At 47.1% G+C, this 24471-nt stretch overlaps 1 protein-coding gene and 1 long non-coding RNA gene across 3 annotated transcripts in view; one reads left to right on the top strand and one right to left on the bottom strand.

Moving 5' to 3' along the window:
• PERM1 (PPARGC1 and ESRR induced regulator, muscle 1) overlaps positions 1 to 19872 on the bottom strand; it is a 60346-nt gene extending 40474 nt beyond the window's left edge. The window contains exon 1 of one of the 2 annotated variants that reach the window (XM_084822006.1): positions 19657 to 19872. The gene's annotated coding sequence lies outside the window, so the exon portion shown is untranslated. The remainder of the gene's footprint in view (positions 1 to 19656) is intronic. The other variant, XM_084822007.1, reaches the window with a different exon arrangement.
• Positions 19050 to 21754, top strand: LOC146335240 (uncharacterized). The gene is made up of 3 exons (XR_014786022.1): positions 19050 to 19160; positions 20366 to 20535; positions 20996 to 21754. It is a non-coding gene; the product is annotated as an uncharacterized LOC146335240 (long non-coding RNA).
• Positions 21755 to 24471: the final 2717 nt, after the last annotated feature.

Here is a 24471-nt window from a genome sequence, read left to right as displayed (position 1 = left end):
GGGGCATGGCGGGGAAACACCATACCTTCTCGTTAGATGTGAACCTGGTGAGTATGGGTAGTTAGTGTGGTTGATAAGCCACCCGCAACCCTAAAACAGCCCATGGGTTCTGGGTGGCTTGTCAACCACCCCAATAACTTTGCTGGGTTTGCTCGTAACACAAGCAAGCCCGTAGCCTTGCTCTTTCTCTCTCACCCCTTTATCTTGCTGTTTCTCTCCACTCACAGCCTCTAGCCTTGCTATTTCTTTCGGGCCACACCTCCTTACCTTGCTGTTTCTCTCCCTTCCCCATCCCTAGCCTTCTTCTGTCTCTCCCTTCCTAGCCCCTAGCCTTGCTCTTTCTCTCCCACTCACCCCTTTATCTTCTTCTTTCTCCCCACTCCCAGCCACTAGCCTCACTATTTCTCTCCCTCCACACTTCTTACCTTGCTGTTTCTCCCCCATCTACCTTGCCTTCTCTTCTGTCTGCTGAACAGTTGGCAACCTAACATTTGCATTGAGGGCACCAATGGAGATGCCCGTGGGTGCTATAGTGTTGGGGACCCCTGCCTTAATGGGTAATGGTGGCTGAAGATGAAGTGGGTGTTAACGGTTGGTGTCTGTGAGCTAGTGATTACACTCCCTCTGCTCAGGTCAGAACTGAACAGCAATGGTTTAGCAGTTGGAAAGTAGCCAGCAAAAGGAGATGGGGTCTGTGCTTTGCAGCTGACTGGAAAGAAACAGCTTTATTTTTTTAGGAGAGTGTTGCTATTACTGCATGCATCTGTCTGGGGGCTTTTTGGGGTGTGATCAGCTTGTATATTTGTAAACAGATATTGCCCCCAACCCTCCAAAATACACTAAGTCTCACAAAGAAACCAGCTTTGCAAATGGCTGAGAGTATCCGCCATTCAGAGAAGCCCAATGTTTCAATATTGGCTTTGAAAACATGTGGGCCATAAAGCCATTCCTGGGGGCATCCAGAAGCACTCCTAAAGTCAACACAGCTTATCTGGCATGTTGTTTGGTAAATGCTCCAATCCGTGTCTGGGCTTTTAGAGACCAGCTAATAGCACCTAGAAAAGATGAGGTTTGTCAAGAATTTGGACTAGATGGTCTGGGACAAGGGTGGGCCACCTGAGGCCTTAGGGCCAGTGCCAGATCCATGTTTTTGAGGGCCCTTGGGCAAGACACCCTCCGAAGGCCCCCTCCCTCAGTGAGTTGACCTTCTCACTACCGTTGCCACCAGCTGCTCTTGCTCCTTCTCTTTCTCATCGTTGCTCCCACCTACTTGCTGGATAGGCAGAGAGCAAGGAGGCCATGGCATCTCCTGCTCATCCTTCTCACCTCCTCCATTGTCTGGGTCACAGCGAGAGGCAGGGGAAGGAGCAGGTTGGTGAAGAGGAGGAGCAACTCCAGGGGGCTCTTGTTAGTGGGCCCCTGCTAGGATGTTGGCCCTTGGCAGGTGCCCAACCATACCTACCTTTGACACCGGCCCTGCCTAGGGTCCCATGCGGTCCTCAGCCTAATTTCATGCAGCCTAATTTCAAAAGCCCTATGCAAGAGATCAATTCAGACCTCTTGCAAGAGTGATCTGTCCCTCCCACAGCAGGGTGGAAGAAGGTAGGAGACAGAAAGGGGTAGGAGAGCGAGAGAAACTGAGAGAAGGGGAGCTGAAAGGGAGAAAAGGGGTGGCCACGCCCACTTTTGGCTCTAGTCCTGTCTACAGCCCACAGCAAAATTGCACCCAACAGAATGCAGCCCTTTGACAGAGAAAAAGGTTCCCCACCCTTGGTTTAGGGCAGGGGTAGGCAACCTTTTCGGGCCATGGGCTCATTTGGCAATTTGAGAAACAGTCCTGGGCACCACCATAAAATGGCTGCCATGGGAGGCATGACCAAGGACAAAGAAGCTGCCCAAAAGACTGAGTATAAGGCAGAGGTGGGATCTGAGCCCCAACACACTAAACAACTCCTTTGAACCTGCAGCTTCCAGAACCAAGAGATACCTATTTCATAGCAATCCCAGCTGCTGGTAAGAAAATGTGTTCATTAAAAGAAAAGAGTGGGAGAGTTGGGTCATCTTGGTGGGCGCCAAGATGTGTGTATGTGGGCGCATTGGTGCCCGTGGGCACCACATTGCCGATCACTGGTGTAGGGTATTTGCTCTTCATACAAGTTGTGCGTACTGAGGTCACCCCCAGCCCCTTGGCATGGTCCTTTATTCTTGTGTTCTTACATGATAGATAATTAACTTATGGGCTTCACTGTCACAAGAGTTGGCAAGATCTACTAGTTCAGATGACTTCAAAGGGGTTAGAAACATTCATGGAGGATTGGTGTGTATCAGAAGTCACGATACCTCAGGGGAACCTCCATGTAGAGAAGCAGTATACCTCTGAGTATGAAATATTAGGGACAAAGGACAGAGGGTGACCAACAGCTCTATGCTCTGCTTGTGAGATTCTCAGCGGCATCTCTCTGGCTGCTGTTGCAAGCAAAATTCTAGGTTAAATGGACCTTCCTCTGCCCCAGCTAGGTGATTCTTACTTTCTTCTTTTTAGTGAGTTCTGCCAAGAGCACACACATAACAGTTGGGTCACCAAGACCCTGGAAGGCCCAGCCAAAAGCAGCTGTGTTTGCGAAAAGATTACAAATTGCATCCTGACTCAGTTGGAGCCTCCCGTGATGTCATGTGTTCTCACTGGACACCCCCACCCCCACAATACCACATGTGATATACAATTTTATCTGCTTGTCACTAGCCAAGAGAGGTAAGATTTGCACATTTAATTGGTGATGCACCTGCCACTACAGTGGAGAAAAAGCACTCTGCATGCACTTTATTGTAACTTCCTTTAATTCCAGGGTTCAGTACTAATGTGCTGAATACAGATTTAGAAGCTGGGCCCTGGTGTGGATGGATACAGATAAAACTTTGGAGCAACCTACAGCAAACTTGAGCCTTTCAGACCTGGATGTCTTGCAGGAGAGAAAGGCACTCCAAGACAGAGGATGGAATTGTCCTCTGAAACTGTGAAATGTAGGGGTGTTACAAACCCCAAAGCCTCCCTCCCTGTCAGTACACATTGCTGAAGGCTCCTCTCCAACTCTGTGAACAAGTATTCATTTACTTTGCAATAGCCTGTCTTGCACCAGCTTAGCAAATGGACCATATCACTTTCCTTCCTTTTTTTTTTCTTTTAAAGTTAAGAACATTGAATAGAATGTTGAATTCATATCATCATGGATCTGGTGGCACGCTTATGATCAAAGAGCTGCCACTCAAAGATATTCAGAAATGATTCCTTTCTGGAAAGGATGTTATGGGGCTGGGGGTAGAAGGGAAGTGGCACGCTATCACTGTGTGTCAAATGTGCATATATTTATATGCACACACACTAATGTCAAGACCTGTAATACTCCCCCTCCACCCACTCAAGGATTTAACTTCCAGAAACCAAGGAGATGGGCTGAAGCCTTAAGAGTTGGGGAGGGGATGTAGCTCAGTGGCAGACCACCTGGTTTGCGTGCAGAACATCTTGGGTTCAATCCTTGGCATCTCTGGATGGATGGATGGACGGACAGACGGACGGACGGACAGACAGACAGATGAACGAATGTAGCAGAGGACCTGCTGAAGACCTTCCTTGATGAAGGCTCCTCCTCCCTGAACTGTCACCACCAGCAGCCATTCCAGCACGCAGAGTTAAAGGTGATGAGAGGGGGAGAGCAGGACCATTCCATCAGCCCTGCTAAAAGAATGAATCCCCCCCCCTCTTCTCTCCTGATCCTTTCTTCCTTGTGTGTCATGTCATTTTAGATTGTAAGCCTGCAGGCAGGGACTGTCTTGTTTACCTGATCATACGCAAGCTGTTCTGGGAGACTTTGGGGCTGAGGAGTGGGATTCAAATACTTTCAATAATAAATAAATAAATGTGAAAGACCTCTGATGGGGTCCCTGGAGAACAGTTGGTGCTAGTTAGAGTAAACAACATTTGGCTAGATGGACAAAATAGTCTGACTTGGGCCAGATCTACACCTTGCGTGATATCGATATGATCCCATCACGGTGATGCTATATCCTCTTGTGCATTTATACCTCGTACACAATGTCATCTGTTGAGGTATTTTGGATAACATGGAATAAAAAGCAGGGAATAATAGTAGAAAAGCAGTATACAGAATACGTAATGTGCCCCAACAGTTATCAGTGCACTTCAATACCGGTAAAAAGCACCAGTGTAGCTCTCGCTCTGTATAAGGCAGTTTCTTATGTTGAAACATCAGCCCAGCGAGCAGCTGCTATGAAAAAGGCAAATTCGATGTTGGGGACCATTAGGAAAGGAAGTGAAAATGAAACTTCCAATATCATACTTCCCTTATACACGTCCATAGTGCAACACTTTTGGAATATTCTGTATGATTCCGGTTGCTGCACCTCAAAAAAGATATTGTCAAACTGAAAAAGGTGCAGAGAAGCATCAAGGGGACCGGAGCAACTCCCTTATGAGGAAAGGTTATGTCTGCAGGGTTTCAGCTTAGAAAAAGGGTGAGCAAAGGGGGACATGATAAAAGTGTATAAAGTTATGCTTGGTGTGGAAAAAGCAGATAGGGATAAATTCTTCTCCCTCTCTCATAATATTAGAACCAGGGATCATCCATTGAAGCTAAATGGTGGGAGATTCAGGACCGATCAGAGGAAGGGCTTCTTCACACAGCACCTAGCTAAACTGTGGAATCGGCTACCACGACATGTAGCAGTGTCTACCAAGCTGGACAGCTTTAAAAGGGAATTAGACAAATTCATGGAGGAGAAGGCTATCAATGGTGGTTCGTTAGGATGGCTGTATATTACTCCAGTATCAGAGGCAGTATGCTTCTCAGTACCAGTTCATACTCTAATTATGCCCATGTCCTGCTTATGGGCTTCTTATCATTGTCTGAGTCACCACTGTGTATATAGCATGCTGGACTACATTGTCCTTTGGCCGGATCTCCGACAGCTTTTATCTACTTATGTTCAGAATGTATTTGTTTATTTGCAGGAACGCTTTTAAAAATCATCCCCAACATCTGCTCCAAAGGTCAAATAAGGCCTGGGGCGGGGGGAGTGATGTACCAGAAATTGGCACCAGAAAACAGAAACTACCTCTAATAAATAGAGGCAGTAGGAGGATATTGCTTACTGTAGAGATCAGTGAGAATTTTGTTAGCTGTAACTAGTGAATTTGATTTGTATGAGTGAGATCCTACTTTCAGTTTATGTTTGATAAGAATTTAACAAAATTCGCAACATTCTTCATATTCAGGAGAGAAAGAACTTGAGATTTTAAAAATGTGAATGCGTGAGAAAGTGAAATTGACAGATTCGTCCATCCCAACCGCACTGTTCCTGTAACCGGTGCCAGCTCCAGCAGAAAGCCAATGAACAAATAGGCCGTGGCATCTCCTGCTCCTCCTCCTTGCCACCACCAGTGTCTGGGCCGGAGTGGGAGACAGGTGAACAAGCAGGTTGCAATGGTGAAGAGAAGGAGCAACTCCAGGGGACGTTTGTCAGTGGGCCCCTGCTGGGGTGTGGGCCCTCAGCATATGCCCAGTCATGCCTACCCTTGTTGCCAGCCCTGCCTGTAACAACATACTAAATACTGGAGCGAGGCTTTGTATCCATGATTTCACCCCACCAACGTTATCTTGCAACACCCCCCACCCCCTGTGCGATACACCTTGGGGTTGCTTTGTTGTTCAGTCGTTCAGTCATGCCGACTCTTCGTGACCCCATGAACCATAGCACGCCAGGCCTTCCTGTCCTCTGCTCTCTCCCGGAGTGTGCTCAAGTTCATATTCATTGCATTGGTGATGCTATCTAGCCATCTCTTCCTTTGCCGTCCCCTTCTCCTTTTGCCTTCAATCTTTCCCAGCATCAGGATCTTTTCCAGGGAGTTTTCTCTTTGCATTTGGTGGCCAAAATATTTGAGCTTCAGTTTCAGTATCTGTCCTTCCAATGAGCAGTCAGGGCTGATTTCCTTTAGGAAGTGACTGATTTGACCTCCTTGCAGTCCAGGGGAAGACATAAGAAGACTCTTATGTCTTCTCCAGCACCACAGTTCGAAAGCATCAATTCGTCAGCACTCAGCCTTCCCTATAGTCCAGCTCTCACAGCCATACGTTGCTACTGGGAAAACCATAGCTTTGATTATGCGGACCTTTGTCGGCAAGGTGATGTCTCTGCTTCTTACTATGCTGTCTAGCTTTGCCATAGCTTTCCTCCCAAGGAGCAAGCGTCTTTTAATTTCATGGCTACAGTCACCGTCTGCGGTGATCTTGGAGCCCAAGAAAATAAAATCTGTCACTGCTTCCATTTCTTCCCCTTCTATATGCCAGGAAGTGATGGGGCCAGATGCCATGATCTTCGTTTTTTTAATGTTGAGTTTCAAACCAGCTTTTGCACTCTCCACTTTCACCCTCAACAAGAGGCTCTTTAGATCTAGTGAGGGTCAAAGAGGGTCCTGTCAGTTGTTGCTGGTTGCAGGCAGTTTGTGGGAACAAACTCTATCTCAGATCTTTCTCTTTTTTGGAAACCAAGTCCCCAGCTAGACAAATATTGCAAGAAAGTGCAATTGTCAAATTGGTATCCTGCTTTTCTTTGCTCAAGATATACGATGCTTAAAGGCCTCAGGCTCTACCTTGGAGCGATTGTGAACTAAAGAAATGGCCAGGATCAGCTTCTGGTATATAAAATGGCATTCTGTTCACACAAAAGCGGAACAGTTTTATGGGACTTAATTCTGGGTGCACGTGTTTTGGGTTTACCCATGTTTCTCAACACACTGCTTCTAGCATTGGTGGTGAGGCCAGTCCCACGATCCACTGGAGTGTTAATGCAGAGAACGTTGGGATGCTGTTCTCAGGACTGTGCAAAGTTTAGTGCATTTACGCAGTACAAAGTTACTTGGTTCATGTACTCAAAATGAGGGCTGTTTCCTCTATGGCCACTGAGCAGGGCCAGTGTCAAGGGTAGGCATAGTTGGACCCAAGGGCCTCAGCCCAGCACAGACCCACTGACAACAGCCCCTTGGACTTGCTCCTCTTCTTCACCATTGCAGTTTGCTTGTTCACCTGCCTCTTGCTCTGGCCCAGACAATGGTGATGGTGGGATGGAGGAGCAGGAGATGCCACTACCTGCTTGCTCCCTGGGCCTCTGCCTGTCAAGGAAGCAAGGGGTAGCAACGATGAGAAAGAGGATGAGGAGCGAGAGCAGCCGGTGACAATGGTGGGGAGAAGGTAGACTCACTGAGGGAGGGGCCCCATGGAGGGTGTCTTGCCCAAGGGCCCCCAAAAGCCTGGAGCTCGCACTGCCACTGTGAGCCTTGTAGAGCAAGCAGCAACAGCTGGAACACCAATAGGGCTGGTACCACCGTACCTCCAACACCTGTATTGGCTATGGCTACCCCTGCCAATCATGGGCAGGTTGTGGCCTTTCCATTTCAACATCCCAGGGCCCAGTGACTGAAGGCCCTGTTGCTTCCCATTTGTGAGAGCTTCAAAAGCAGCCCTGACTCTGCTCACCCCTCTCAAGCTTTCCAAACACGCATCTTAGCCAACAGGGTAGCCAGGCTCTACCACTCATAGACAACTCTCTGAAGGCACTCGAAGAGCAGCAAAGGAAGCTGCAGCAGCATCACCAAGGGGAGAAATGAATCAGGAGAACAAATAAGAAAGATGCATTGGGCGTCAACAGGAAACTGTGTAGAATTTCAGAGCATCCATTTACAGCATATTACTTTTGCATTTCTTGTAAGCCCCTTTGGCACCGCTGGAGGATGGGATACTTTATGTATTCCTTGTTTGCGTCTGTCTGCTCCAACAGTATGCAAAACAGTGCAGGGTCTCACGCAAAGAAGGGTCTTTCCCATCCTCTGCTACCTGACCCTTTTTAAACTGGAGTTGTTGGGGTTTAGGATCTTCTGCATGCAAAGTAGGTGCTCTAGCACTGAGCAATGTCCCCCTCCCATGAATTTTGTACACCTTTGAACTTCCTCCTACATCCTTAGATATAGAGCTGGCTGTAGTTCCTTGGTAGTGTGAGGAAGGCACTCTGTACATGCTCAGAAGCAGCGTATTATTCCAGTATTCAAGAGACAAAGTCCTCACTCTAATTAAGAACAGGACTTACTTGAGACCCTTCTACATCCCTCTTCCTGCCCCATTATAAATTTACATATAAAAGAAGCGGGGGCCTCATTGACTTTTTCACTGGTAGGAGTGTCAAAATTAAGGTACTTTGCAACAGATAGAAAGCTGAAGTTTGACACATGTTAATTCAGAGATGCTCTGGTGACTCGAGAAATGTCTGAAAATGGGAACATTTTGGCCTCTTTCCCTTGAGACTCTGGCCATGAATATGGGGGTGTAGAGAGTGGGTTAGAGTACTAGGGTAGGACTGGAGAGATCCAGGCTCAAATCCCAATCAGCCACAAAGCTCACTGGGTCACCTTGAGCCAGTGACACTCGCTCCGCCTAACCAGAACCAAGGGCCACTGGGAGGCTGCATTCTCTGCCTCCTGGGAAGAACACTGCAAGAGGGAGGCCAACGTCAGCCAGAGAGGGAGCAACAGCAGCAGGGAGCTCACTTCAGCCCTCCCTGCCAGGAGGAACTCGCAGTCCCAACTGACAGTTCCCTGGGACTGCAGACTCTGGCCTCATCCATCAGACAGAGAAGCAAAGGCCATTCAGAGGCTGCACCACCCTGCCCCCCAGAATACTCATCACTGCAAGTGGGGAGACCAACCCAGCCCTGAGGAGCAGCAGCTGCAGGGAGCTTCTTTTGCCCTTCCCTGCCAGAAAGAACACCTATAAGTACTTTGAAACAAAGAACTAATGCCTGAGTTTTGCTTCCCCCCCCCGCCCCCCAAACCTTTTTTCCTTTTGTGCTATGTTTAGATTGTAAGCCGGAGGGCAGGCACTGTCTTCTTATTAAATCTCTGTAAGCTGCTCAGGGAGCCATTTTGGCTGAAGAGCAGAGTAAAGATGCTGCAAATAAATAAATAGCCTACCTGACAAGGTTGTTGGGGAGAACCTTTGGGTTTATTAGCTGCCTTGAGAGCACTTGTACTGAAGGGTGAGATTTAAAAATGGGTTAAATAAGCATGAAGCCTGCCTAATAACAGTAGCCAGGCCTCCAGCACAGAGCACCTGAAGGTACAGATTGGCTGTGGGATTCCCTTTGCCTGCATTTCACATTCTTTAACAATCCTCTGATGAGGAGAGGAATTTATTTCTCCCTCCAGAATGTCTATTCCCCACACGCACACACACACACACCCCAGGCCATTCAGTTAACTGAATTTGTATCGCACATAGATATATAACATGCTTATTTACAGTAAATAATGACAGAGTTACAGACGCTGCCGCAGAATTACAGAAGCACAATGTAACAGTAGAGGCACAAATTACTCTAACTCCACCATCCCTGGCAAATATTTATTTAACCTTTGGGTGCTCTGTATACTGGGTGACTGGCAGATGAATGTGTGAGTTGACTCCAGAGGGGAAAAAAGCAGTACCTTAACTGTTCCTCTTTATGAGGGACAGTGTCTGTTGCTGTCCCAGGCAAAATACTGTCCCTATTTTTGAACCTAAGAAGAGCTCTGCTGGATCAGACCAAAGGCCCATCTAATCTAGTCCAACATCCTGTTTCCCAAGTGACCAACCAGATGCCTCTGGGAAGCCCACAAGCAGGCAATAGCCCTTTCCTGCTGTTGTTCCCCAGCAACAGATATTCAGAGGAATGCTGCTTCTGATCCTGGAGGTAGTACAGAGCCTAGGGATATTGGAGAGATCTATTTGGGGGGTGAAGCTCAAAGAGCTTCCCTTGGTTTGGCCCCCTGGACTTTGGTCCGCTTTCCACTGCGGAGCCCAACTCAATCTGCATCAAGTCGGGCCAGTTCCTATTTTTTCATTTGTGATCATTATGGCTGAATTTTGCACAAATTGCACAAATTGCACCTGCAATTTGCATGAATCACACAAATTTCAGTTGCAATTTACATTTGCACAAATTGTGGCCACCACCAACAAGCAAGCAAATGCAAGAAATTCCCAGAGTTCAGGAAAAGCCTGTGGCTCGGCCCACAGATGCAAGCCGAGTCACGCACACCATGGAACTCCACCGAGCAGAAAGAGAGATCGATTTCCCAGCAATGGGCATCCCTAATAGCTGTGACCTTTGGAGAGATTTTGTGGATGCCTTAAGAAATGTTTATTATGATCCACAGGTTTCAGCTCCTTGCCCTGGCTCTCTAGGTGTTAAATGTCTGGGTGGGGTGAGCACATACATCATGACTCTGGCATGCACACTTGTCATAGGAACATGCCTTATACTGAGACAAACTTTTGGTCTATCTAACCCAACATTGTCAACACTGACTGGCAGCAGCTCTCCAGAGTTTCAGGCAGCATTCCTTCCTAGCCCTGTCTGGAGAAGTCAGAGATTGAACCTGGGACCTTCTGCATGTAAAGCAGGTGCTGTACCACTGAGCTACGTCCCTTGTGTAGGCAAACTGCCAGTGTACCACTTGCTTTCAGTCCCCTTGCCTTAACTGCTTATTCAGCTAATGAATGCTCCTCAATATGTTTCAAGGTGCTGCTGTTCTATAAGCAATAGTCTTTTGGTACCTTAAAATACTAACAGCTTGTGTGAACTGAGTGCTGGGGGGTGGGGAGGAATGGTGTGGCTGACATCCTGGACAGCAGCATTCCACACTACAACATTTTGTTGCAGGTTCCATTTACAGGATGTTTAATCTCTGAATGGATCTCCTTGTGCTTCCAGAGTGGTCATCATGTTAGTCTGTTGCAGCAGCCAATTCATCTTGTGGCACCTTAAGAGACAAATACATTTATTATGGCAGAAGCTATTGTGGGTAAGGTCCACTTCATCCGATGTATCTGAAGTTGTGACCCTTCAGTTTTGCTTCTGTGTCTAAACAGTACTTTCAGCAAATTTTTTTAGAGCAGGGAAAGTGTGGTATTTAAATGTAAAAGCAAAAGAAAATGCCTTTTTCACTTGTGTATTTGCACTATTCTGCTATACCACAGTGCCACATAGAGGTTATGTAGCAGAAAAGCAGGAAAAGAAATTCTTTTTTTCTTTATTAAATGTATTAATCGCCCATCTGGCTGGTCACCCAGCCACTCTGGGCGATGTACAACAACAAAACAGTTAAAACAATAAAATTCTACATTAAAAACATCATAAAAAATACCCTAACCCACCCCAAATGCCTGCCTGAACAACCACGTTTTTAATGCACGATGGAAGCTCATTAAAGAGGGGGCATGGCGGAGTTCCCTAGGGAGGGAGTTCCACAGAGTGGGGGCCACCACAGAAAAGGCCCTCTCCCTCGTCCTCACCAGCCTAGCTGTCCTGGCTGATGGGACAGAGAGAAGGCCATCCAAGGCTGATCTTGTTAAGCGGCCTATCTGGTGTTGCTGGAGGTGCTCCTTAAGATAGGCTAGGCCAGAACCATATAGGGTTTTAAAGGTCAAAACCAAAACCTTGAATTTGGCCCGGAAAGCAACTGGTAACCAGTGCAAATTCTTGTCGTCTAGTGCTCAAATCTCAGTTCTGTGACAAAACTGGAAGTAGATACAGTGGATTAACAGCCTCATGTAGAAAAGCTCTTGGTGTGAGGATAGAGGCTTTTAAGTAAAACAATGTCCCTTCTTTGCATCTGTGATATGTCGGGGGGTCTGAAGCATTGTGCTTTAAGTAGAAATTTTAATGCTCCATATGCAGTCCCAGATCTTCTTCGGTGACCTGGTAACTGGAAGTTGCAGCAACTGAGTCAGTATTTTTTCAGACTTCTGATAGAAGAGGCACATTTTTCTCTTACAGCAGATTTATTGCAAACTTAAATTTATAAGTGTCTTAAATAACAAACTGCTCCTGTGAGAGCCCAGGCAGTATTTCCCTGCTCTGGTCTTGCTTTCTTCAATCAGCCACCATGAGGAAGCGGTGGCAGCAAGTGATTCTGCCTTGCCTTTGAAATTGGGCGTGATGGCTTCATTTGTCTACTCCTAATGTTGCAAGAGGATGCTTGTTGCATTTCTGTATGAGTCACTGTTCTGGGCTGGCCTCCTTTAATCAGTCTATACTGAGAAGCAGGCAGGTAATTCTGGCATGAAATTAGGCATGGTTAGATAACTGCCACTCCCCATGTAGCAGGGCTACCGGCCTTCAGAGGAGTATGCCTGTTGTGTTTTTGCATGAGTCACCATCCTGAAGTGGCCTCCTCCAATCAGATTCTGCTGTGGAGGGGGTGGGTAAATTTGCCATGAAATTGGGTATGATTAGATCATTTGGACACTCCCAGTGCACCAGGATTAGCTGTTCCCAGAAGAGGATGCCCATTGTGTTTTGAATCTCTGCTCTGGAGTGGCTTCCTTCCAATCCCAGAGCAGTGACTCATGCAGATACACAAGGGAGGGTGGGCTCCAGAGGGTGTATCATTGTAAAAGTGAACTTTTCTTGTGTGTGGTATAAGCATGAAATATACCTCTCCTTCATAAAACAACAACAGTGTGTGTCAGTGGTCAGAGAAACAGTGGCTTTTAAAGCACTAGGATAGGAGGCCAAACCAGAACAGTGGCAACTCTACCCTCCTCCTGACAGCTTTCATCCTAGCGATTACCCACCGAAACCAGCTAACAACAGCAGGTCTCCTTCTCCATTCTCTCACCTTCCTCTGACACCAGATCCTTCCTGGCTCAGATGTACACTTTCTTCTCTTTCTTTCTCCTGTGATCTGGAGCCTCTCCCCTTCCCCCCTCCTCCTCGCCTCTCTCCTATGTCTACTTGCTGCTGACTGAAGCTGTCATTATCAGCTCAATAAATCTCTTGGCACTGGGTTCTTTTTTTTTAATTGAACCGCTTGCTTGCCTGAGGGAGGGGGGGGGGAGGAACGAGGCTCGCAAAAGGTTGAGGAGAGCAACACTTTCCCACGCCTAGGACACACCGCCTTGCGCATTCCCTGGCTGCCGGAGCCTTTGCAAATGTTTGGATAGCCTTGAACAAACAGCACACCTTCTTTTTTAAAAGGGAGGCCAGCAGGAAATTTTGCTCCCCCCCTTCCCCCTCAGCCGCTCCACCACCACCCTGCTTGGAACAAGTCACCAATTGTGTATGTGCATGTGTGTGTGTTTATTCTAGGCTTGTCCTGCCTTTGGGGTTTAAGGGTTTTGAGCAAATCGGACAGATACTGATGCACAAAGAAGACCCACAAAGCAAACCTGGTAGAAAGGGGATTGCCACCTTCTCTCTCTCCTCCTCCTCCTCCTCCTCCACACAAGGGCCCCTGTACATTTAACGGCTGCCTGCTAGGTTGAAATACAACAGGTGAAGCTTTCCCTATTATCCCCTCTCCTTGCTGGGAAAGCACAACCGCATGCATTTCTGTGTTTTCGGCAGTTGCTGAAAAAGGAAGCCACCCAATGTACAATAAATGTAATAGACATGTTTGTCCATTCTTGTTCATATGACTTCCCATGTTTATGGAGACTTCTGTGTATTACACAGAACAACTTGACAATGCAATTCTTTCTCCACCCCGCTGCCCAGCCAGGGCTCTTGTGCCATTAAAAGCTACACATCAGGCAGGAGTTACCTGCAGGTAAAGCTTTTCCCTGCCTGATGGATATTTGTAGGGGAGGCTGAGCTGACATGAAAAGGGTTAAGCACTCTCTCTTAAAACCTGCTGCTTCTACCCTGAAAAAAAAATCCCCCCCCCATCAACTTTACAAGACAAATGCAGATTTGGGAACCAGTGAGCTTGCCAGAAATAAAGGAATAATCTGAAACATGGGGTTGTGGGGACAACTATCTTGCCTTCCTTTTCTCCCATAATGGAACCCTATCGCCCCCCCCAATTGACAATGGGCCAGGCCCTCAGAAATCCCACATGACTTAATGGGTTCCTTTGACGCACGAGATCTCTGGAACTGCCAAGACAGCCAAACTTCTGCCTGGAGCAAGAAGGGAGGATGCTGTTAACTTTCCAAGTCTACACAGGGGTGTCTGGCCCACAGATGCAGTACATGGGCCAAGCGGGGGAAAAAATTATTATGCATGTAACAGCGGCATCCAGCTGGGAAGCATTCAGCATTGGTCCTGCTGGCTCAGGATTAGGAAGGAAAAAATGCCAGCAACTGGGGAACTTGCGTTGTGTTCTGACTGCTGTGGCAAGTGCCAGGCCGCCTACGTGGTAAATCCAACTAGAAGCAATTGCCCGGGCTTGTTTGGAGTCTCTGGTGGGCTAGGGAAAAGCAGTTTGATCCCAGCAGCTGGGCGTAACCTTCACAATACTTTAAGAGTGTAGCTGCCAATATTTTAAGCATTCAAAAACTGGCAGGGGGATTCAGTGGAGATTGGAGAACTTTTGGAGAGAGAGAGGTAGTGGAGCTCCATCCTGTGTAAAAGTCTGCACCCCCCTGCATCCCAAATCCCAGTACTGAGTGGATAGGCTACTCCAGTGGTAACTGGCGAGGAAAATGAACATGCCTCAAAAACAATCTATTATAGCATGTTCCAGACCTTAATTGCAGCACGGAAAATGGGCTTTGGTGAATCTCTGTAGATATAAACTCCTCTCCCTCCATCACCTTTGAGGGCCTACTTATAATTAATCTTCCGGAATTTATAATCAGAAGTTTCTGGGTTTAATTTCAGGCAGGGTCCACAGGAACCCTTTTGTTGGTGTTAGTGTCTAGGGCTTAATCAACTAAGGTGAAAGTATCTCTGAGCATGTGCAAAGTGAAATAATAATAATAATAATAATAATAATAATAATAATAATAATACAAAACCCACTGAGTATTCACAACTAGCCCACACAGGTTTACAGGTCTAAAATCTTGCTTCCCAAGCCAGGGTGAACTAAAGGTTATACATTATTAGCTTGATTATTTTATCAACTGCATGTCATCCCAGTGAATAGTTTGCTAGTTTTGTTTGTTTGAAATAAACTCAAGATTTTTAAAGATGCAACCTGTGACTTTCTCAAGCTGAGAATGTTGAACTCTTGATGGACACAGCAGACCCTCGGTCTCATCTTGGCAAGGAGACCTGGTCTGTGCAGATTTCGTAAGAACACATGCCTTAAAGCGAGGACAGAATTTGGAAAGGATTAATAGAGCAGAAAGCTACAGGCCTGCCGAGTTCTGGGAACATAAAGCTTTGGAGGCCTCCTGACAGCTTCCCCTCCCTCCTCCCCAACCAGCTTCCTGTGGCCTGTTTTCCCTATGATGAGATGTTTGACCTCCAGTGAGTAAAAACTGGAGAGATTCCAGAATTTAGATTTCTGTTTACCAGACTATTCCAGCCAACAGATTATTAAGTAGGGGGGAAAGAGGGCTTTAGTTTCCTAATGTTGCTAATCATATCCAGTCCCTGTGGACTGGATGGCAGATGGGCTGGGTAGCCTAGCTGAGAAGTGGGTGCAGAGAATCAGTATACTTGTCTTTGCTATGCTTAAAATATATAAAAAAAGAAAACTCAAGACATGTGGACTTCACTGCTGGAGATAGTGGGGTGGGGGAGCATACAGCTGTCAAAATATGCAAAAATACCCCTTTCCCCCCCCAAAATGGGGGGGGGCAATATGAACATACAATGCTGCTATACTGATTCATACCATGGGCACATCTAGTTCAGTGTTGCCAGGTCCCAAGTTCAGTCCCCGTATCTCCAGATATGGCTGGGAATGACCATCTGAAACCATGGAAAAGCGCTGCCAGGCAGTGTTGACGACACTGAGCATAAGTGTTGGGAAGCTCAGAAAGCAGCAACGAGGGAGAGGGCCTTCTCAGTGGTGGCCCAACATCTATGGAACAAGCTCCCTGATGAGGTCTGCCTGGCACCAACATTATTATCTTTTCGGCACCAGGTTAAGACCTACCTCTTTTCCCAGGTACTTGGCAGCACATGATGAGTTTTAATCGGTCCTGGATGTGTCTTTATTTATGTCTGATAGTTCAATGTTGTTTTTAATTATATGTTGTTTGTGTATATTGCTTGTGTGCTTTTATGTGCTTTTTGGTAAATGGCTTTTAAACTTTTTATATTGTATTTAATGTTTTAACTTTTGTAAACTGCCCAGAGAGCTTCGGCTATGGGGCAGTATAGAAATGCAATTAATAAGAGGAGGAGGAGGAGGAAGGAGAAGATCAGAAGAGCCCTGCTGGATCAGACCAAGGGTCCATCTAGTCCAGCATTCTGTTCACACAGTAGCCAACCAGCTTCCCACAGGAAACCCACAAGCAGGACAGGAGTGCAACAGCACCCTCCCGCCCATGTTCCCCAGCAACTAGTGTACACAGGCATATGGCCTCTGATAATGGAGGTGGCATATAGCCATCAGGAATAGTAGCCATTGATAGCCTCCTCCTCCAGGAATTTGTTGAATACCAAATATAGCCATCACTACATCCTGCGGCAGCAAATTCCATAGTTTAATCACGCATTGTGTGAACAAGGACTTCCTTTTATTTGTCCCAAATCTCTCACCTATCAGCTTCATGGGATGACCCCACTGAGTGCTAGTGAGGGAGAAAAATGTCTCCCTATCCACTTTCTCCACACCAGGCATAATTCTGTACACCTCTGTCACATCTCCCCTTACTCGCCTTTTCTCCAAGCAAAACAATCCCAGCTGTTGTAACTTTCCCTCATAGCCTAGTTGCTCCAGCCCCTTGATCATTTTAAAAAGGTGTCCCCAACCAGTCGTGTCCGACTCTAGGGTGTGGTGCTCATCCCCGTTTCTAAGCCGAAGAGCCAGCGCTGTCCGAAGATGCTTCCGTGGTCATGTGGCCGGCGTGACTGAACACCGAGGTGCACGGAACGCTGTTACCTTTCCCGCCGAGGCGGTACCTATTTATCTACTTGCAATTTCTTGCTTTCGAACTGCTGGGTTGGCAGGAGCTGGGACTGAAGACGGGAGCTCACTCCGTCATGCAGCACTCAGGTCTCGAACTGCTGACCTGCCGACCTTCCAGTCTGCAGTTCAGCGTCTTGACCACTAAGCCACCGCGGCCCCCTTGATCATTTTAGTTGCCCCTTTCTGCCCTTTTTCCAATTTTACAGAGCTAGGAAGTAACCAGCTTCCTATGTTCCCTAAGAGCATTCTGAACATGCTCAGGGTACTCTCCTTCAACCGAGGTGTTATTTTGTTAGGCATGAATTCAGATTCATTTGCATCTGATTCATGTTTCCAGGAAGGGATGTATACAGTTCAGTAGCAGAGCACCTGTTTTGCATGCAAGAGTTCCCAGGTTCCTTTCCAAGTATAGCTGGGAAAGATTCCTGTCTGAAACCTCACCAGTCAGTTGAGAAAACATGCGTGTAATCAGTGCATAGGCAAATGCACTCTGCACATGCTTTAGTGAGCTTTCTTCTTTGCCATTGCTTCACAAGTCCTGAGCCTTGGCATTGAAAAGAGGCAGTGGTACTGTCCTCATCTCATCAGTGGTGAGGAAAAGACACTCTCCACATGCACAGAAGCACCCATGTGTGTTTTTTTCTTATTGGTATTTGAACATTGAAAACAATTAATGCTTAGACAAAGGTGATAGATAAGGCACTTGGCGCATATCCTCTTTTTGCTTTTTACTGGCCAGCTTGTATTGAAAATAGGATGTGACTAAGAGGCACTCTGTGCATGCTTAAAGACACGCTTCCCTCCTTTTCTTAACCGATGCCTTAGAATTAAAACAACAACAACAAGAACAGCAGGCAGAACATGGTTTGTTTTACTAAGACTGCAAATGTTTTTTCCTGGTTTTTAAAAAAATGTGTATATTTTCACTTAAAAAACAAACACTACGTTATAGTTAATTGGCACTTGGGGAGAACGACTTTGTGCACAAGCACAGGAAGTATGAGATAAGGGGACGGAGGGCAAGTGCCCCCCTAAACAAGTAGTCTCCTTACCACAACTGCTGGTGTTACTCAGAGAAAAGGCACTTCCCATCTGCTTCTGTGCCCTCTCCAATCCCCCCCACCCCCGTGCCACCACTATGCACAATCAAAAGTGCCCTTATAGAACTTAAGATCATGAGAAGAGCCCTGCTGGATCAGACCAAGGGTCCACCTAGTCCATCATTCTGTTCACACAGCAGCCAACCAGCTGTTGACCAGGAACCCACAAGCAGGGCATGAGCACAGCAGCACCCTCCCACCCGTGTTCCCCAGCAACTGGTGTACACAGGATCACTGCCTCTGGTTCTGGAGGAAGCACATTGCCATCAGGACTAGTAGCTGTTGATGGCCTTCTCCACCAGGAATTTGTTTAATCCTCCTTAAAGCCATCCAAATGGGTGGACATCACTACATCTTGTGGTAGCGAATTCCATAGTTTAACCATGCACTGTGTGAAGAAGTCCTTCCTTTTATCTGTCCTGAATCTCCCACCAGCCAGCTTCATGGCTCTAGTATTTTGAGAGAGGGAGAAAAATGTCTCCTTTTCCACATTCTCCACACCATGCATGATTTTGTACATCTCAGTCATGTTTTTGTGTGCCTCTATCTTCTTTTTTTAACTGAAGACCTGGCATGGAAATAGGTTGTAAATTAAGAGCCACTCTTTGTGTATGCTCAGAAACACCTCCCTTTCCCTCTCTCCTGTTGTAATTGATGCCCTGCTATGGAATACAAGAGGCTGTGGTTAATCCATGTGTGGAGTGGAAGAAAATACCCTCTGCACATGCTCAAATGCACCCTTAACTTTTCTTTAATGGGCTCTGTATTTAGTGGCGCAATTTGGTAGTTTTAAGACACTGGGCTTAATGGTCTTTTTGGGGGGGCCCTTTAGATGGTCACGCAAAGCACACAACTAGCATTTCTCCTCAGCTCCCAGCCACACTTCCAGGCTTTACAATGGCTTCTCTGTTCCTGACCAGTTAGAATAATAACAAAACTGTTTGCCTACCCTGATTTAAAAAACAAAGAAAGAGCAAATAGGTCTGAGCATGTGCAGTGTTGCATTTTAAGCTCGCTGAAGTCATCGCACCATCAGGACTACAGGGATAAAACGGGGAGCCCTGCCGCCCTCGTCAGCCGCGGCTCTCGAGGTGGTCTTTTGCGGGACCCCTGGGCTGAGGGGCCCTAGCTGCACCGCTGGATAGGTAGTAACAAGAGGTTCCTTCGCCTGGGCAGCGGCGGGTCGCGAGAGGGCTGGCAAGAGAAAGACGGGCGAGAGAGCAGGGCGCACCCGAAGGCTGCGCGCAAGCCACGCGACTGAGCGGCTCGCGACGCGCCCGCCGGGCGAGCGAGGTGCGCGCACGGCACAGGGCGGCGGCGGCGGCGGCGGGCGCGTACCGCGTGCCGGCCTCCCTCGGGTGGCTCCCCAGTTCCCACCAGTCGCGTCCCGAGGAGAAGGTCTCGGCTCCTAAAGAGGGCGCGCGAGGCAGGCAGGCCGGCAGGCGCGACGCTCGAGCCGCCTCCGCCGCTGCTGCCCAGGATGGAGAGAGGAGCGCGCCCCAGGCAAGCCCCCAGGGGCGCGCGCGGGAGGCGAGCACCTTCTCTGCCCCAGCTCGGGCGCGCCGTCACATGCAGGGCTGCCTTCGAGCATGCGCAGAGCGCGTGCATTTTTATTTCCTTATTGTTACATTTCTGTCCTACCTTTATTTTCCTCTTGCGAAGAACCCGAGGCGACCCTGCCCTCCTCTTCTCCATTTTATCCTCACAAAAACCCTGTGAGGTAGGTTAGGATGAGAGTCAGTGACTGGCCCAAAGTCAACCCGGTCAGCTTCATGGCTGAGTGGGGACTAGAACCCAAATTTCCCGAGTCCCAGTTCCACACCCTAACCACTACCCCACGCTTGCTTTCCTCCCCTCCCCATGCCCTCTCGCTTTCTACAGGAGGGAGGCCACCAGTATAAGAAAGAAACGAAACGAAGACGTGCCTCTAGTTTGCACAGACTGCCTCTGAGTCACAACAGCTTGCTTTAGAAGTGAAATATGAAAATAATAACGATATAATAACAACAGCAAAGGTGCCCTTTCATTGTGGGCAGAATACTCCCTTGACAGCACTGGTTAATTGTAACCTGATTGCTTTGGTGTGTGAGTTTTCAACGAGCATTTATAAATGTATGTTTCTTAATTGGGGGGACTGTTTGTATTGTATTGTTTCTAAGTCGTTTTATGTACTGAAATCCTTTTGGGAAAGAAGGTGTGGTTTACAAATTTTTCAAATAAATACATTAAAAATACAAAAAAATCAGGAAAAACAAACCACAGTTTGCAAAAATGCTTTTTTGAATAGCAGGATCAAAAAGGAGAGTGAGAAAGTGCCTCTAACAGTGCAATCCTGTACATGTCTACTCAGAACGTAAGAACATAAGAAGAGCCCTGCTGGATCAGACCAAGGAACCGTCTAAGTTTAGCAATCTGTTCACATGGTGACCAACCTGCTGCCCACGGGAAACCCGCAAGCAGGACATGAGTGCAACAGCACCGTCCTGCCCATGTCCCCCGGCAACTGGTGTGAGTTCATTGGTGAGTTCAGTGGGGCCCATTCCCAGGAAAATGGGTATAGGATTGCAGCCTAAGGTTTGCAGAGTTGCTGTTTAGTCAAAACCTATTTTCAGCAGGTCTCCCCTGGAGCAGGGCTTCATCCAGTGCTCAAAGGAAATAAATGGGGGGGGGGGAGGAGAGGCTTAATAAAATCCACAAGTTCCATCCCATGATGCCCAACAATTTAGTCAAATCATGGCTAAAGCGATCTAAAAAACAGCCGACAATAACACTACTGTTATCAGCTCTCCACCACACTCCTACTTTCACAGCAACTTGGTGAGAAGAAATTAAATCAGGTGACTGGGAAGCTTTTCCGTGTGTGTGTGTGTGTGTGTGTGTGTGTGTGTGTAGCTTCACATGCTAAGTTGCTGTCTGTCAAGACAAGGCCTCAAGTTTCAGCCCTGGTGGGTGATGTTCTTTCTTCCTCCTCTACAAGCAGATCTGAGGCCTGGTCTGTACCTGCAGCATGACGTGGCAGAGTGCTGAGGTGATGGAAAGGACCGTACCGCTTCAGGTGGGGAAAAAGATCACATTGTAAAACGCCCCCTCGCATAAAAACTGCCTGCAAGTAGAACACTCAAAAACTGCTGTTTTTTGTGGTTTGTACATTTATATTGCAGTTTTAAGCTTTTATATTTTATATTGTAGTTTATGATAAATTCTGTGGTTTTAATTGGTGTGAGCTGCCCAGAGAGCTTTGGCTATTGGGCAGTACAGAAATGTAATAAATAAATTAGAACAGCAAAGAGCAGACCATGCTAGAACCATTCTCCCTGAGGAAGTGCACTGTAGTCCATGAAAACTTATGCCAGGGGTGGGAACCTCAGGCCTGCGGGCCAAATTTAGCCCATCTGGGGTCCCAATCCAGCCCTCTGGGGTTTCCCAGATGGCTGCACCTCTTCGCCTGGCCCCATCCACCGATTGGTTGTTTCCTGGCTTTTGTGAAGTGTGTCTGTCCCCCCACTCCCCTTCTAAAAGGTTCAAATGCCTCTCCTAAGGCTTAGTTACTGGCAGTAATAGCTTTAAGCTAAAATATGTTCATAGTTTGTGGTTTTTGGCCCCACCCCTTTTGCCTTTGGCTCTACCCACCACTGGAATGTGGCTTGACAGAGCTTCTGTGAAACTGAATTCAGCCCTTGGGCTGAAAGAGGTCCCCTAACCCCGGCTTATGCCATAATAAATGTGTTAGTCTTTAAGGTACCACAAGACTATTTGTTGTTGGTGTTGTTAACATGCAAAGACGGTTGTGTTTGCTTGTTGTTTCTTTAACACGAGGATGCATTCAAATATGACTTCCCCCACCTGCTATTTGAAGGGACTGTAGCTCAGTGGAAGAGTACATGCTGTGGATGCAGAAGGTCAAAAGTTCAATCCCCAGCATCTCCAGGTAGGGTTGGAAAAATACCTGCCTGAAATCCTGGAGAGCTGCTGCTGCCAGTCAGTGTTGACAATACCGGGCTAGATGGGCCAGTGTTCTGACTCAGTATAAGGCAGCTTCCTATGATCCTAAGTGGTACAGCCCACTCTTCCACCTTGAGACTCTACCACCTCATTCTGCCACATGTGTAGAGCAAGGCTGAGACTTCCTTTATGATGAGGAATCTGTCTGTTTTCTCATGCCAACACTGTCTCCCCTGCTCCCCGCCTCCTTCCTCTCTCTTCCATTTAGTTGACACAGCCCAAGTCTTTCTTCGCTGGGCTCAGAAGTGCTGCCAAGCTCACTTAGTGGGTTGGAGCACACACACAATCAAATGCAAAGCCAGCTTGGTTCATGTGAGGTCTCTGTCTGGGACACAGCTTGCCCCAAAGAGCATGGGAACGTCCAGCCCCTCTGTTTACTGTTCAACCTTCTGTTGAGCGTTGGCATGAACTTAGCCCACCGAAAAAACAAACAAGGTCAAGTATGACCACGTTTCCAGCAGTGAATTTCTAAAGAGGAGAGACACCTGTGAGCTATATTCTCTGGCCTCAAAGGCCTCCTAAGCCCTGAAATGTTTCTTCATTTTTATACTGGCATTTCTATCTTGCTTTCCCCTCCAATGGAGGAGCTCCAAGTGGCTAACAAAGTACAAAACATATAACTGAAAGTAAAAATAGCAGTCTAATCATTAAAATAAAATAATAAACCTATTATTATTATTAATATTTATAAGCTACCTTATCTGCTGAAAAGCCATCAAAACAGTGTACAACAATTTAACACAATAAAACCATAACACAATAAAAACTAGAACATTAAAAAATACATTAAAACTACATATTTTAAAAGGTTAAATTGAAGAGATGCATCACACAATTTCTAAAGGCCAAGAGAAGAGGGAGCACATTCCACACTTCAGGAGCAATACTGGAGAAAGTGCAGGTAATGGTGCCCTCAAAAGGGCCTCTCCTATGGATCCTAAAACCCAGGCAGGTTGATAGTGAGACAGGCAGTCCCTTAGCTGGGTTGATAGTGAGACAGGCTGTCCCTTAGATAGAGAGATAGAGGAATGCTGGGAGCTGTAAGACTTTTTCTGTCTAAATATGCATGGGATTGCACCCTTAGGGCTTTAAAGGTTAAAACCATCACCTTGAATTGTGCCTGGAAAGCAATAGGCAACCAGTGCAGGTCTTTCAGGACAGGTGTAATATGTTCTCAATACTGGGTATTAAACTGCGCATCACCAGACTAAAAGCAGCATAAAAAAAGAACCCAGAGAGCCAAACTCATAGACAATAACTTAAACAGCAACAGGGCTCATGGCTTGCTGAAAAAAGGAAAGCTTCCAAACACTGGCAGAACACAAGGAAAGAAGAAGATAGTCAGATGTCTTGGGGCAGGGAGTTCCACACAGAGGGCGCTGCCCCGAGATGGGTCCCTCATGCATTGCCTCCAACCATACCTCAGAAGACAAGTGGCATGTGCACAAGGGCTGCACCAACTGATCCTAAAGGCCAGGAAGATTTACAAGGGAGGAGACAGCCCCTCAAATACTTGGCCCCAAGCTGTTCAGGGATTTGAAGCTTGAATTGCACTTGGAAACAAACTGGCAGAAATATGTGTGTGCGGGGGGCGGGGCGGGGGTGGTGGATTGTGTTTTGCTGTGTTACTATTCATTTATATACTGCCTTTGGGCCAAAGACCCTCCAAAGCAATGTACAAAAGGGTTAAAAAAAATGAAAAACACCAGCATATTGTAGCTTAAAGGTCTTATTGCCAGTAACTAGGTCTTAGGAGAGGCATGTCATCCTTTTAGAATGGCGGGGGGCGGGGGAATGCAGAAAAGCTGGAAACCACCAAATAATCAGTTGTCAGGGAAGGGAGATGGGGCCATGGAAGGGGGTGTACCCATCTGGGGAATCCCAGAAAGCCAAATTGGCCCCACAGGCAGGCTGGATTTGGCTCATGGGCCTGAGATTCAACACCCCTGCTATATGCTAAGATTTGTCTTGGGGGTTCTTCTCGAGTGGCAGCCATTAAGATCAGTGAGGTTGATGTGCGCTAGAAATAGGGTCTTCTTAGTGGTGGCTCCAAGTCTCTAGAACTCCTAGTCTATAGGGACATGCTATCATCCTCAGATCAGAACACTCAGGGTTATCTTGAGAAGGAAAATTAAATCAGGGAGGCATCCAAACGAAGAATTTGTGCAATAATGTGTGACTCCAATTACCCCCACATTGACTAGATAAATGCATGTTCCAGTCATGACAGAGAGGTTACATTTCTCGATGCCCTAAACTCCTGTGACTTAGAACAGAACTGACTAGAGGGGTGGCAACCCTGGATTTAATCCTAAATTGTGCTGCCCAGGACCTAGTACGAGGTGTGAGTGTTGTCAAACCAATTGGAAACAGTGACCACAGTGCTATCAGATTTAAGATATATTTAAGTAGGAAATTGCCAAGGATGTCCAACCTGCTGCTTTTTGGATGGTC

This window comes from Heloderma suspectum, chromosome 15 (genome assembly GCF_057233095.1).
Source record: "Heloderma suspectum isolate Gila_16-S chromosome 15, 16-S_ref, whole genome shotgun sequence".
NCBI classification, from domain to species: domain Eukaryota; kingdom Metazoa; phylum Chordata; class Lepidosauria; order Squamata; family Helodermatidae; genus Heloderma; species Heloderma suspectum.
Note: the sequence above shows the minus strand (reverse complement) of the source record. Positions and strands in the feature narration are given on the sequence as shown.